A 14734-nucleotide genomic window follows, 5' to 3' on the forward strand; every position below is an offset into this window, starting at 1 on the left:
TTGATTTTTGTGTCATTTAAATAAGCTACAACCGTGTGGCCTGATACCTTTGTAAGTTGTAATTGGCGAAGTGTTGTATATTTAGATGATCAAGACCAATTATTTCATGGGACCCAGCTAGAAAAAAAAAAAAAAAAACCCACAAAATCGGATGATCAGATGATTTATAGCATCTGGTTTTGGAGTTATTTTTTGAACTAATCAAAAGTTATAATAAAACTTCACTCCATCCAAATGTATAGAAGACATATAGTTGTTGTCATATTCATTCTCCATAGAACAACTCATTGCATAATCAGTTAATATTTTAAATAGGATAGGAAGCATATTATGGGGCACTGAAACCAAGCACCTAGCCTATCTGGAGCAAAAATTATTTTAAGATTTCTCATTCCCACTTTTTCCAAGATTGGCCTAATAGATACATACCAATGTAGGGCTAGATGTGGAGGAAACCATAGGTTCTACATTGAAAACATGGAAAATAAATATTCCTATAAATAAAATAACTCAAATTCTATGGTATAATGTAGAGTGGTCTCAGGCCTAAAGTGCTTTGATAGCATTGATGTCAGAAGACCTTAGGATTGCTCATAAAATAATGATTACGTTCAAATTAATTTTTCTTCTGGATTATAAGAAAATTTCTTTCCACCATTATTATATAGAAAAACCTTTGGCATTATTTATATTATCATGTAACTTAGAGAATTTTACTTTTTATGGCAGTTTCTAAAGGATTAGAAACTTTCTTTCTTTTTAGCTACACATTTTCTTAAAACTAAAACTATCTCGAAAGACCATTATTTTCCATCAATTTTATCAATATAGGTGAGGGTGAGGAAGAGAAAGAGGAAGAACAAAAGTTTCTCCACCTGGGAAATGCATCACAAGGCTTAAATAATTTTTGTGGTCTTATCTATATATCTGTATCTGTCTAATTAATTAATTAAGTCCTCCGTAGGCACAGGAAGTTCGCTTAAATGGAGGGCCTCTCTTTCTCTTTCTCTTTCAATATTATACATAGTAAGAGGGGAAATATTACAACATTGGATATTGAAAGGGTGGAATCAAGAATGATTTTATATATTAAAGGAATTTTGATAGATTTTAATAAAGAAGGGCCTATTAGCTTAAGCAATGTTCTATACAAAATTGTAGCCAAAGTCATTTGCAATCAACTAAAACCGATCCTCTCCAAATTAATGCACCCATTCCAGAGTGCTTTCCCCTTGTACGATGTTAGACAGTGTATGTCCTTAGCTCCAATCGGAATGATGTACATTATGACATTTATCGTAAATGAATAAATTACATATGAGACTCGTGTTAGTTTATAATGTTCACAGCCGTTGGATAAGTTTGGAGAGATTTATCCTGCCAAGGCTGACACTGATGTGCCGCTAAGTTGGTTGGGGTAGCCTGTCTCAGCTGCCAGGGTGAGACCCGAGGTACATGTAGTGTAGGTTTACTTGAAACCCTGAACCGGACCATAATTCCAGTATTGCTCTAGACCTTGATGATTGATGGGCAAAACTAGAATGCTACACCTGACCCCTAGACTCGATTATGATACTGCACTAGGTGTCGGATTGGGCTATCTTTGATATGTCAATCAGTGAGATCCTTAGAGGAGGTCAAAACCTGGGTATGTTGGGACAGTTCAAGAATTCATCTGAGTGGGTGATCATAGTGATAGGATCAGCCCCTTTGTCGGACAAAAGTAATAATTGGGGATGCACTCTCTCTGATGGAAACCAAAACTGTCGGCAGCCGATTTCAATTGTTGAAATTTGTTTTTGCAAAATATATTTATATAAAGATATACATATATACTATGGTTTCAAAATGTTTGCAAAAGGTTATAACTCCTGGGATCCATGTGAGTAAAGAGTGCAACACTATTCCTTGCAGCCGATGAGAGGTCATCTCTTGTCGAACAGTTTTTTATCATTATGGGCCGAGAGATTAAGTGAAAGGCCATTGAGGGTAATGCCTGATGGGCTAATCTTGTATCTGCCCACAGTCCCTGGGTTTTTATAAGGTGGCTTGGCCTAGGGACCATTTAGTTTAAGTGTTGGGCCCATTAAGAGCCCATGGTGATGGGCTCAGGGGTTCACTGCCCATAATAGTGAATTCGGCCAGACCTTGTAACAAAGGCTAGGCTGAATCCATGTGGCTAATGTGTAGATCAATGTTTGGGTCTCATGATGAGAAAAAAATTTATCATATTTTTATCCCCAAATATTCAGTCTTTTATACTGAATTAGTACTTATTTGGACTCATATTTCTTGATTGATGGTTCAGGGCATGGAAGAAGGCATCAGGAGAAAAGCAAGGCAAATCGGATGATTTTTCACAGTTTCGGCACCGCTCAATAATTTGGGCCTAACTATCGTATCCGAGATCCGATTGGGCTGATTTAACTCACTGGAAAGATAAGAAAGAAAGTTACAACTTTTATGTTTTGGGCTTCAGCCTGCATCAAAGTCAAATCCGGGCCCGAAGTTGGGGCAAATTCGTAGGAAGGCCCAAATTATTTTGATATATCTTGAGAAAGAATATTGAATAAAATTGGAAAGACTTCAGCTTATGAGGATGACAAATTATTTTGGATAATCTCATTTATTACTATTCATTGGAATGGTTAGGCAAACCAAAGGTCCTAGCGAATTCAGTCAATCGTTGCATACTTCAGTATTGGTACTCTTGCTCTTGTTTTCTTTTTCTGTTTTTCAGTAGTTTTTACTCTTAAATCTGAAATTCGATTGTCCAAATAATTAGGGAAGGTTGTAGTTCTAATACTTATTTTGTTAAATCCTCGTGGAAACGATATTTTTATACTACTTGATAACTAGTGCACTTGCTAGGGTTATAATCATAGCTATCATCCCATGCCATACAAAGAAGCCCAACTAAGTAGCAGCTTGGAGGGTTATTGAGCACATAGACTTTTTGGGCTTAAAGCCCATTTCAAACTAGTCTAATATGATTAGTTAAACAATGGCAGATTTGGGATTTTGATATGTTGTTAGGATAGGGAGTTATCCTTATCCACCAGAGAGTCTAGATCCAAATAGAGATTTGGATCTGGAAACCTCCTAATGAGATTAGGAGAGCTTATCTAATTTGCAGATAAGATGGGGATCTATTCTTATCACTTAAAGAGAGTCCAGATTCAAATAAGGATTTGAATAAGGAAACTCCTAATGGGATTAGGAGCTGATCTCTTTAAGTCTATAAAAGGAGGAGGGGGCAAACCATTCATCACATCTCAAAACCCCAGACATCAGATCTTAGATCACACAGAAAGAAGACAACAACAGTGTGACTAAGTCATCTTCTCCCTGCGTTCTCCTCTAGTTGCCGCCAATTAACAGTTCCATCTCCATTCTTGTAGGAGCGATCAAGAAAAGTTCTTGATATCAGTCTTTGGAGAAAGGCTGATCTGAAGTCGTGTTCACAGCCTCCATCAAATTCTTGTTGAAGGGTTTGGTTCTTGGGAAGAACACTACTGATTCTACTCCACCCTACACTGTGTCATCTTTAGTGGGAGTAGTCTTTGGAGATTTCTTTGGGCATGAATACCTTCATTGGGAGTTATTGCTACTCTGTATCAGGTATATCTCTCTCCTCCCTTTTGAATTTAGATTTGGCCTGGTTCTTAGTTCAAGATTGATCATTGAAAATGCAGATTTTCTAAAACAGGAAATGTGATTCCTAGATGAGAGAGAGAGAAATTTTTGAAAATTTGCCCAACCTACCTGTAGGGTTCAGTCATCCATATGATGGATCTCTCATCCATATTGAAGGGGTGGAATCAAGAATGATTTTATATATTAAAGGAATTTTGATAGATTTTAATAAAGAAGGGCCTATTAGCTTAAGCAATGTTCTATACAAAATTGTAGCCAAAGTCATTTGTAATCAACTGAAACTAATCCTCCCCAAACTAATCCACCCATTCCAGAGTGCTTTCCCCCTGGACGAAACATAATTGATAACACGATCATCACTCAGGAGGTCCTTCATAGTATGAAGAAGTAAAAAGGTAGCGTTGGAAAATTTCTTCTTAAACTAGATCTGGCTAAAACCTTTGATAAAAAGGAATGGTCTTTTTTGTGCTTTGTTCTTCATCAATTTGGGTTCTCAAATGATATTTGCAACCTCATTTATCAATGTGTCTCAACAACCCAATTTGTAGTGCTTGTAAATGGTAAACCTAGCTCTTTCTTTTGCCCAAGTAGAGGTTTTTGATAGGGCTTCCCTTTATTGCCCTACCTCTTTATTTTGTGTATGGAAATGCAGTTTGGACATCTGAAATCCAAGCTTCAACTCGGAGAGATTCACGGTTTCAAATTTACCAAAACTAGCATCCGTATCTATGACATGATGTTCTACTATTTGGGAGATGCAGTTATATTGAGGCAACCCTATAACTGGTCTAGACAAGAGGTTAATTTTAATATGTCATCCATTTTCTTCAGCACCAACACACATAGAAGAACGTGAAATTGAATCGCCAACAAGTTTGGAGTATCCTTTATGAAGCGAGGGGATAAATATTTGGGTATTCCTCTCTTCTTGGGTAGAGCTAAAACTATAGAGTGGAATTATTTAATGGATCAGTTGAAAATGAGATTGTCAAGTTGGAAAAGGAATACTCTCTCTCTCTCTCATATTGAAAAAAGTGTGTTCATTACTACTACTCTTCAAGCTTTGCCACAATATATAATGCAAACCTATCTCTTGCTAGCAAAAATTTGTAATGAGTTGAACAATGCTTGTAACTTCTGGTGGTCATATTCGAGCTCCAATATTTTACATTTTCAAACCTGGTCATCCTTTATGTTACCAAAGGATTTTGGTGGACTTGGCTTCCATGCAAGGTTCAAAATATCATCATGTATTAGAGCCTTCCCAATATGCCCCTACAGGGGGGTGTTTTGGGTCGGTGAGTGTTTCAGGGGGTAGACTGGCCCCTCTAAACTAGATTCGAAAAAAAAAATAGTATCAATATAGTCTGATAGGCCCTACCGACATATTGCCCTGTATCGATATTTTAAACCTTGCTTCCATGATGCAAATTTAAAGAATGTGGCTCTCTCGGCATTTCTTGAGCAATTCCGATTCTTTATGGGCAAAGATCCTCCGTGCCAACTATATTAAGAACTCAAACTTCTGGCGTGCCAAAATCAACCGTGGCTCATCATATATCTGGAAGGGTTATTTTGAAATGCCAACCATATCTTTTAAAGGGTTGTTGATGGCTGGTGGCCAATGGTTGGCATATTAATATTACTTAAGATCCATGGTTACCTGTAGCTGTTCAACCAAACTCTGCTCATCACCAACATTGACCACTCTACAATGACTTGGCATTGTGATTTGGTGAACCTACTCTTTGACACCACTACAGCCAACCATATATATAATACATCTCTCCCAAAAGATACTTTGGCTTGGACTCTGACACCACATGCTCCTGGGTACAAACACCTATTGGCAGAAAAACCCTTACCTTCTTCTGCCCATCTTTTCGGTGATGATATCTTATGGCATCATTTCTGGAATTTAAAATTCATTCTACCTAATTGTAAATTTTCATTTGGAGAATAATGCATGATGCTATTCTTATTAAGAGAAGATTGTAAGTGGTGCTTAAACACATAATACTTTCTGCCCTCTATGTGATAAGATGATGAATCCTTTCAACATCTATTCCACAAATGTCCATTGGCAAGGCAAATTTGGCTTGGTGCAGAAGACATTGCTATCCGTTCTGATGTAACCACCGACATGAGTATTGCCGATTGGCTCACACACCGGATAAAGCTTTTCAAATCAGGGCTAATCATTGATAATTGATTTATATAACAGCCCATGAAATCCTCATTATCAGGTCGGGTCGAACAGGAATCCGTTCTATTCGGGTTGAGCAGTATACGGGTTTCAATTCATCTTGGTGTCTGAAAGTATGGAACTAAACATGGAAAATCCTTGAATGATCAACCTGCCCATTTTGTTCTCCTTGTTCTGGTGGAAAATCTTCACAATCTATTTCCAAAAAACAGGGACCATAGATTCCACTCCAGCAGCTTCTTAGCTAGTATCCACAGCAGTGACAGCACCAACCGTAGACTCCTCGGTTTCCCTAACGGCCTAACCAATACCAGTATATATATTGCATCCAACTGCAATTTTGCTCGTAGCCTCGTACCAACAAACCGAGCCTTGGTCCCAAGCTTTCTTATCCACAGAGAGGGAATGGCGTCAGTAGTTCCCTGCTGCTCACCGCTACAAATTACTGAAATTCGTCGGAATATTGGGTCGTTTCCTCGCCGGAAAGCTTTTTTCTCGAATGGAAGGAAAAATTGTTGGATGATTGCAAGGGCGAGTATCACAGACGGCCCTGCTCTGCTCCAAGCTGCAAAACATACCGTTAGATTTCCTGTTTCTTGTTTCTTTTCTTTTCTGTTTCCTTCTTCAAGTATCATAATTGTGCAATTATGGTAGTCTTACTTGGTTTTCCATGCAATGTCTTATTGATATTTGTAATTGAAGCCTGTACAGCATCACTAGAGATAATTTGCATCATTAAATTATTGTCTACTCATAGATTCTTCGGAACATGGTAACGGGTTTTGTTGGAAAAGAATCTCTGGATTGACTTAACCAATTAGTCAAGCTGGTTATTTTCATCAAAATTCACGGGGGATTTTGATTAGTCAAAGCCTTTCCGGTATCATGTCTTTCCGGCATCATATAGTTTTCCATAATATTGTTGACTTTTTTTTCTTTATTTTTTGGTGTTCTAAATTGATGTTAAATAAGAGAAGTAAAATATCCAACAAGAGAATCAATGGTTTTTTCCCTAATAAAACCCATTTTAGGTATCACTTTCCCGGTTTAATATAGTTTATGTGGTGTTTGGTTATCCAAGTAAATGTTGCGAAATTGGATCACACAAATTACTCTATTTGACTATGAGTTCTTATTGGGTTTTGTTATCAATGGTATTTGTAAAAGTAGATCCATCCAGCAGATGCACATTTTTCTTTTTGACAGTTTCCTTGTGTTATTGCAGAATGGCATTTTGGTCTTATGATATGAAGGACTTTGATTCTTAGCAAAGAGTATGAGTAGCCTGTAGAATCAAAAGATAATTAAAGCGTAGGCTACTTTACAACTTAGCTGAACATTACAATGATATCATGATTACTAAACTTAAGTGCTTGGGCAATATCACCAAAATCCAGAAACTTAATTCTTGCTGTCATACCTCATGTTGCCACCAATGTTCTAAAATTTGGAGTTGTTACGTGTCTGGATGAGGCTGAATTAGAACCAGGCCTCCTATGGCTCAGTATGGGTATTGAACAAAGCTGGACCTTTTCTGGTTAGTAAATTTAGTTGTCAACTCTCAGTGTTTAGAACAGTGATTATTACTGCTTTTGTTGTTGCTGCCACTACCATTTGTGTGTGTATGTGTACATGCATGTGCATGTGGAGATGATTGGCTTGTGATTACGGGTTGTATTTATCAATGTGCACTTCAATAATTCGGGGACTCTTTTTTTGGTAGGTGGATACCTACATTAGAAGTGGCATGGTGGTGGGCTTAGGATCTGGTCATGCTTCAAGCATGGCCATACGGTATTTGGGTCGCAAAATTCAAGAAGGTGCTTTGAAGGATGTTATAGGAATACCAACGTGAGTTTCACTCCCCATCTCATTAATATTGACTACTCTTACTTTGTTTTTTGTTTTTCTTCAAAGAGTCAACTGGGATACACCATTTGATAGGTTATATTCCAATATTACGCTGATTGGCTAGCGACTTATACTACAGTGATTGACCCATCAAAGTCCATCTTTGAGTAGATGTATTTTCTATAGTTCATTGATTGGCCAAATTAAAAGAATTTAGGGTCATTTATCAGTGTGAATTTTGGGCTGTACTCTTTCAAAAGGTGGCATACCATTATTATATTGTAGATCAATACAACATTATTGGATGCATGTAACTTAGCATGATGTTTGAAATAATTGATATGAAACTTGATCAATGTTTATCAGTTTAAAGTTTTATTCTTTCTTTCTCACCATTACATATAATTCATTGATGTAGGTGGAAATATAGTTTTTCTACTTTGTGTTTATCATTCTCCTGTTTTGGAACTTTTAGAAAGAAACTGCTTATCTAAAGTTAAAGGAAGAAGAAAGAGAAAGCAAGAAAAAACGGACAAAACTGGAGTTGGAAGTTATACTAGTTAACTGCTTTACGGAAACACATCCAACAACAGAGAACACTAACTGAAAGTTGAATTTTAACAAGCTCTAAACATACCCCATTGCTATCTATAGTTGTAGAAACTATTGAACTAAAACTACCTATACAATAAGGTTTCTAAATCAATTCAGATTTTTCTAAAGCATCTACTACTTTGTCAACCGTAGTTTTCAAGGTGCCAAGGTGAGAACCTAGGCGACATAGGAGTGCTTAGTTGCCTAGGCGTCACTTGGTGTCTGAGCAAGAGTAGCAGTGGAAGAAGATGAGGCTGCAATGGACTAATTATATTCTTCCTTAGAGATGGTCATCGTCTCCCCTTTTGGCTGATTATTTGTTGTAGCCATCTGCGGTTGAGATTGTGATGCATCATCTTGATAAGTAACCTGATTAGCATAGCTTCCCAGTTTCTTCAACAACCAACAATACTCCACAGTATGTCCCTCACAGTAGCAATATGAACAAAAACAAATCCCATATAAATATCTACAGTTTCCAATTGTATGTCCTTCCAACCCACAATGAGTACAGAACCTTCCTTTACCTTTCCTGCCTCATCCACGATCACCTCTACCACTTGGAAATCGTAGAGGACCATGGCCACCATTCCCAAGTCCTCCTCCATGAGTACCATGACCTCGTCCTCCACTTTCAGATGCAATTAGTGCTGCTCAATCAGATGGTGGGGTGATTCGGATAGTTTGGTCCTCTGAAGTCTAGAAAATACATCCTCCAAGTCAGGTAACTCTAGGCTCCGCAAAATCTGAGCTCTCACTGATTCATACTCAGGTTTGATTCCTAAAAGAAACTTTGCTACATATAGTTCTTTCCTCTGCTTCTGCATCATTGTAACATCATTAGTGACAGGTTGGTATATATTCAGTTCCTCACAAAGACTCACCATATCAGATAATAATCCTTAAAAGACTTATCTCCCTCTTGTAGACTAAAAAATCACTAAAACAACTGATATATTCGAGTGGTTTTATTTCTCCCCAAATACATCTTCTTCACTTGGTCCCAAATCTGTTTTGAGGTATCAAGAAAAATAAGGGTGCAGCTGATTTTTGTTTCCATGGAATTCCACAACCAAGTTTTGATTTGCACATCCTCCTTTAACCACTCTGGATATTTAGGATTATCAGTCCTGGGTTTATTGTCAGTAATATACTTTAATTTCCCAATTGCTGTGAATGACATTTTTACAGATTTTGACCAAACAACATAGTTTGCACTTCCACTCAACTTGATAGTAGTTAACATAAAGGTTGTGGGGGCCATAACACTCGCTTTCACCTCCATTATAATTCACCTTTCTAAAAAAACATGGGATTATCACTGTATTCTACCAACCTGAACACTTTCACAGCTCACAAAATTATCACACCACTATTAAACTCTTCACAACATCAATCACTTCTCTAAATCATCACAACATCAGTCACTAACCCAGAAATATATCAGTCACAACATTCCCTCTTGGATTTGATCCACTAGAGGGATACACACCTCACTGTTCACCTGTTACAGCAGTTGTGATGGTCAAAACCATCACTAATCACCAAGAATGCTCACTAAATCTGGTCTGATCCCAGGTAGCAGTGAGTACCATCATTCCAAAAGAAACCCTAGATAGATCAACTGTGAAAGGGAATCCTACCAGACCTTAATGTCTTCTGCTCTGGTACCATGTGAAATATGGTATTACAGAGACAAAACACAACAAGATATAGTCTGTGACAAGACTAAAACAAGAGAGAAAGAAAGGAGAGAAGAGAAGAGAGGAGAAGAGAATAGAGAAGAAGCAAACCACTGAACTGTGTTTGAGAGAGATTAGAATGACTTCATCTCCTCATAACAGTCAGCCCAACTTTATATTAACTTTAAGTAAATGAAAATTACAAGTATGCCCTTAATTATAGAAAAGATAGTGGATAGGAGTATCCTTATTCTAAACACATAATTACTTAATTACCGTACTGCCCTAGTACACCCAATATAACACTCTTTTAACATAAGTTCAGTGAAGTGGACTATGATTCTACAACTGGGAAGATTCTGTTGGTGGTTCGTGTAGATGACATTGTCATTACAAGGAATGATAAGTTGGGGATTTACAGATTGGAGGCTTTTTTGCATGATCACTTTCAAGCAAAAGATCTTAGCAAACTAAATACTTTTTGGGAATAGAAGTTGCAAGGTTAAAGCATGGAATCAACTTGTGTCAGAGGAAATATGTTTTTGACTTGTTAAAGGAGACAAGATTGTTGGGTGCCAAACCAACTGAAACACCTACGGAGCGAAATATCAAACTAAGTAGTGATGCAGGTGAAGAATTTGATTGTCTTGGGAGGTACAGGAGGTTAGTGGGTAAGCTAAACTGTTTAAGTATTACCTAGCTTGATATTTCCTTTGCAATGTATGTGGTTAGTCAGTTTATGCAAAACCCCCAAGTTCCCCAATGAGATGTAGTTCTGGGAATTGTATAGTGTTTGGAAGGAGCTCTGAGTTGTGGATTATTATGCAAATCTAGAGGAAGTCTTGGAATAGAGGGTTATATAGATGTAGAGTGTGCAAGCTCAGTATCTGATAGAAGGTCTACTACATGGTATTGTACTTTTCTTGGAGGAAATCTAGTAACATGGAAGAGAAAGAAACAAACAGTTGTAGCAAGAAGAAGTGCTGAAGCTAAATATAGAGCCATGGCACACACAACTTGTAAGTTAGTGTGGTTGAAGAATCTCTTTCATGTAGACCTGGCAATTGGATTGGATGGGTTGGGTCAGGACACTTTGGTTTGATTTCGGGTCAGGTTGAATTTTGGGTTGAGTAGGCAAATGTTAGACCCTAACCCTAAATGTTCGGTTTAGGGTTGACCTACGGGTCAATTCGGGTCATCCCTAAAACTAATTGAAAATTTAAAAAATAAAGAAAAAATACATGAAAATGCCAAAATTAAAGGAATTAACATTAAAATTCTATACATAAAATAAAAAACTTGAACATTCAACAATTCAAAGAGTAAATGATAAAGACTAAAGTCTAAATATTGATGAGGGAAAACTTCTAACAATACATAAATAGTCCCAATTAGAATTGACAATCAGGTTAGTGGGTTGACCCATCATCCGACCCAACCCAACCCAACCTAGTTTTTTTGGGTCGGGTCAGGGATATTCTCAAATTCAGATAGCTAAATATGAGACTCTAACCCTGTTTTATTGGGTTGGGTTGGGGACAACTTTTTTCCAGATATACTTCTAGGCAAGGATCAAAATATCACAATGTATCAGGGTATATCAGGCGATACGTATCGTATCGAGACCCCTTTGATACGTCCCTACACCTAGTGTTTCAGGGTCCCACCTATTTCAGTGGGTAGACATGCCTTAAACCAACCCCCCTGAACCAGTTTAAGTGAAAAAAAAAAAATGAAGGCAAGCTTCGATACAAGCCAATGCGGCGTATCGGTCTATATCGATATTTTGAACCTTGCTTCTAGGAGATTGGGTATACCTTAAATAGTTTTATGAAGTTGTACTGTGACAACCAAGTTGCATTTCACATCACATCTAACCCAATCTTTCATGAGAGAATAAAACACATAGAAGTTGATTGTCACTTTATAAGAGAAAAAGTGCTAAGTGGAGTGATAAACACAGTACATGTGGCACAGGAAGTCAGTGGGCAGATTTGTTTACAAAAAGGTTGAGTCGGGGAAAGTGGATTACATATGTAACAAGTTTGGACTATATGACATATACTCACCAGCTTGAGGGGGAGTGTTAGAGTCGACAGTCCAAGGGTATTCAAGTCATTTTACAGTGTTTTATTTAAGGTTGCTTTGTAGTCAGTGTTTACAAACCTATAAATACAATTCTGGTTGGCTAAGAGAGAGTTAATTCTTTCTAGCTGTGACCATTCTTTCCTATACTTAATAAAGAGATAAAAGACCAAATTAACCCTGTTTATCCGACTCTAACATGCATGTAGTCTATTTAAAATTACAGCCTTATCACCAAATGATGGTGGCAAGGAGAGCAAATTGGAAGCTGTCTCCTCATTATTATGACCAATTTCGAGTGATAGCCTAGGTAGGAGAAGTGGCCTATTGCTTGGAGCTTCTCCTAATCACTCAGGTGTGTATCACCCTTCCTGAATTCCTAGAGGACGGGTCCCTCCAAATGGTTCCCCTTGAATTGTTGGACTTTCGTTGGGTTAAGCAAGGAAAGTTGGCAAAAGAAGCCTTGATTGCCCGGACTGGACTTCCTCTTGCAGATGCCACTAGGGAATCTTGTTTGCAGATCCAGAAACAGTACCTTGGCTTCAACCTTGAGGACAAGGTTATTCTTGAGGGGAGAGCAATTGACAAGAACCTACAGGATTCATGGCCCTAGACCACTACATAGGCCTAGGACAAGGCCCACATTAGTAGAAGTCCACAATTAGCAAGCACAACAGATATTCCACGCCTAGTTTGTTTTGTGTACACCAGAAGACAGAAGGACACACCAGCCTAATTGGTTAGGATCAACTTGTGTGAAGTCAGAATTGGTTAGGGAAGAATAGTGGGTAATGATTGTACTAAAGGCAATTACATAAAGTAAGCAGAGGAGGAGAATGGTATGCGGAGAATTATCCCAACTCTATCTTCCTTTCCCCTTCCCTATTTTCCTTCTATAGGAGGTGAACCCCTTCGAAGTAGTTCCTGCGTTGGGCAGTAACCCAACAGTGCCAACATATGGAAGACGGCATCTCTAGAAACCATACGTTCTCCAGTAACATGTCAGTCAATTCGTATGCTTGGTTTGGTCATGTTGTACTGGATTGTGAGCAATATTTATAGTAGTCTGATTATCAAAGTACAACATCATAGGTCTATCATACACAATGTCACAATCCCAAGCTCCTTTAGTAAAAACCAAACCCATAACATCTCTGAGACACCATGTGCCATAGCCCAATACTTTGCTTCTGAATTAGACTGAACCACAACAGATTGTTTCTTACTCCTCCAAGATATGGGATTCCTTGCAACCAGAGGGCAGCAACCTGAAGCTTACCTCCTGTCATCCTTGCAATGAGCCCAGTCTGCATGAATAAACCCTTCAATCTTCATGTGTCCATGATTAGGAAAGAGAATAACACAACCAACCTGATCCTTAAGGTAGGCAAAAATCCTTTCTACAGTAGCTAAATGTATATCCCTAGAAGAACTCATATATTAACTGATAAGACTAACAGAATTCATTTATAACGATTGGGGGTATTACACTATACATTGTATGCATTGTACCATGGCTGTATAGCCTTATTCTTGCATTTGTATGAGAGGGATATAATTGTCCTTTCGCATTCTTTTAATTCATTAATAAACTATATTTTAGTTCATGGTTAAGGTTTAGATACACCCATTTCAAAGTTCAAACCTGTTTTTCTCTTATTCAAATTGGTCCTGAGACGGTGAGACCTAATGGGAACTGATTTGTAATTATAGAACAATATAACAGATATATATTGGAGGCTTTGGGGTGGGGGCCAACTAAGTCATTACAACCCTTTAGAACCAACTTTGTTTTCTCTGTCTCTTCTCTATTGTTATCTTGTACATAGAAAACATGTTCCAACACAAATCTTGTGAGCAACACAACTAGGGGATTGAGACAAGGAGATCCAATATCTCCTATGCTATTTGTTTTGGTTATGGAGATGCTGAACCTATGATTGGAGAGGAGTGTCTAGATGGGATTGATTGATGGTTTTAAGGTGGGAGGTGATGGCCCATGCGTCTCTCATCTGCAACATGTAGATGATACTTTGACTTTTTTGAATGCCTCAGTTAATCAGGTTCTAAACTTGAGAGCAGTCTTGGAAAATTTTGAGCTGTTAACAGGTTTGAAGGTTAATCTTTCAAAGAGTGTTTTGATTGGAGTTGGTGGAGTTGAGAGGGAAATCCTATTGGAATGCGATGATGCTTTTGAATGCAGAGTTGGGGAGTTTCCTTTCACCTACTTGGGGATGCCAATTGGGGGAGTTTTGTTTTTTTTTATCAATAAACATGTATTTTATTAAATTTCAGATTGTAAACAGTTTATACAACTTGGTGATGGGACTGTTGATCCCTTTAACCACTCTATTCTATCCCTCATTATAGTGCAGCCCAAAATAGTTGCTGTCTCAATGCCCCCTGTTTTGCTAAAGCATCAACTAACCCATTCAAATTCAGCCTCAACCTCCTTTGCAATCTTTTACACTTCCCTAATCACATGTTTAAATGTCCACGGGGTATGGCTGCTGTTTTCTACCCAGGAAATTACTACTTTTGAGTCCCCTTCCACTTCAACATGTCTGTATCCCAACTGTTTGGCTAACTTTAACCCTTGTAGTAATGCCAAAAGTTCAGCTTTCAGTGAGTTTCTGGTGCCAATCAGTCCTGAGAACAT

The 14734-nt window shown here is 38.0% G+C and overlaps 1 protein-coding gene across 8 annotated transcripts in view; it reads left to right on the forward strand.

Moving 5' to 3' along the window:
- The first annotated feature begins 5758 nt into the window (after positions 1-5758).
- Positions 5759-14734, forward strand: part of LOC148846190 (NagB/RpiA/CoA transferase-like superfamily protein) — a 62280-nt gene continuing 53304 nt past the window's right edge. For 7 of the 8 annotated variants that reach the window (XR_016101766.1, XR_016101762.1, XR_016101764.1 and 4 more), the window contains exons 1-2: positions 6021-6442; positions 7587-7714. The gene's annotated coding sequence lies outside the window, so the exon portion shown is untranslated. Of the gene's footprint in view, positions 6443-7586; positions 7715-14734 lie in introns of all 8 variants that reach the window. The other variant, XR_016101761.1, reaches the window with a different exon arrangement.

The sequence above is a fragment of the Nelumbo lutea genome, chromosome 7 (genome assembly GCF_056320005.1).
Source record: "Nelumbo lutea isolate HS-2025 chromosome 7, American lotus-T2T, whole genome shotgun sequence".
Taxonomy (NCBI): Eukaryota; Viridiplantae; Streptophyta; class Magnoliopsida; order Proteales; family Nelumbonaceae; genus Nelumbo; species Nelumbo lutea.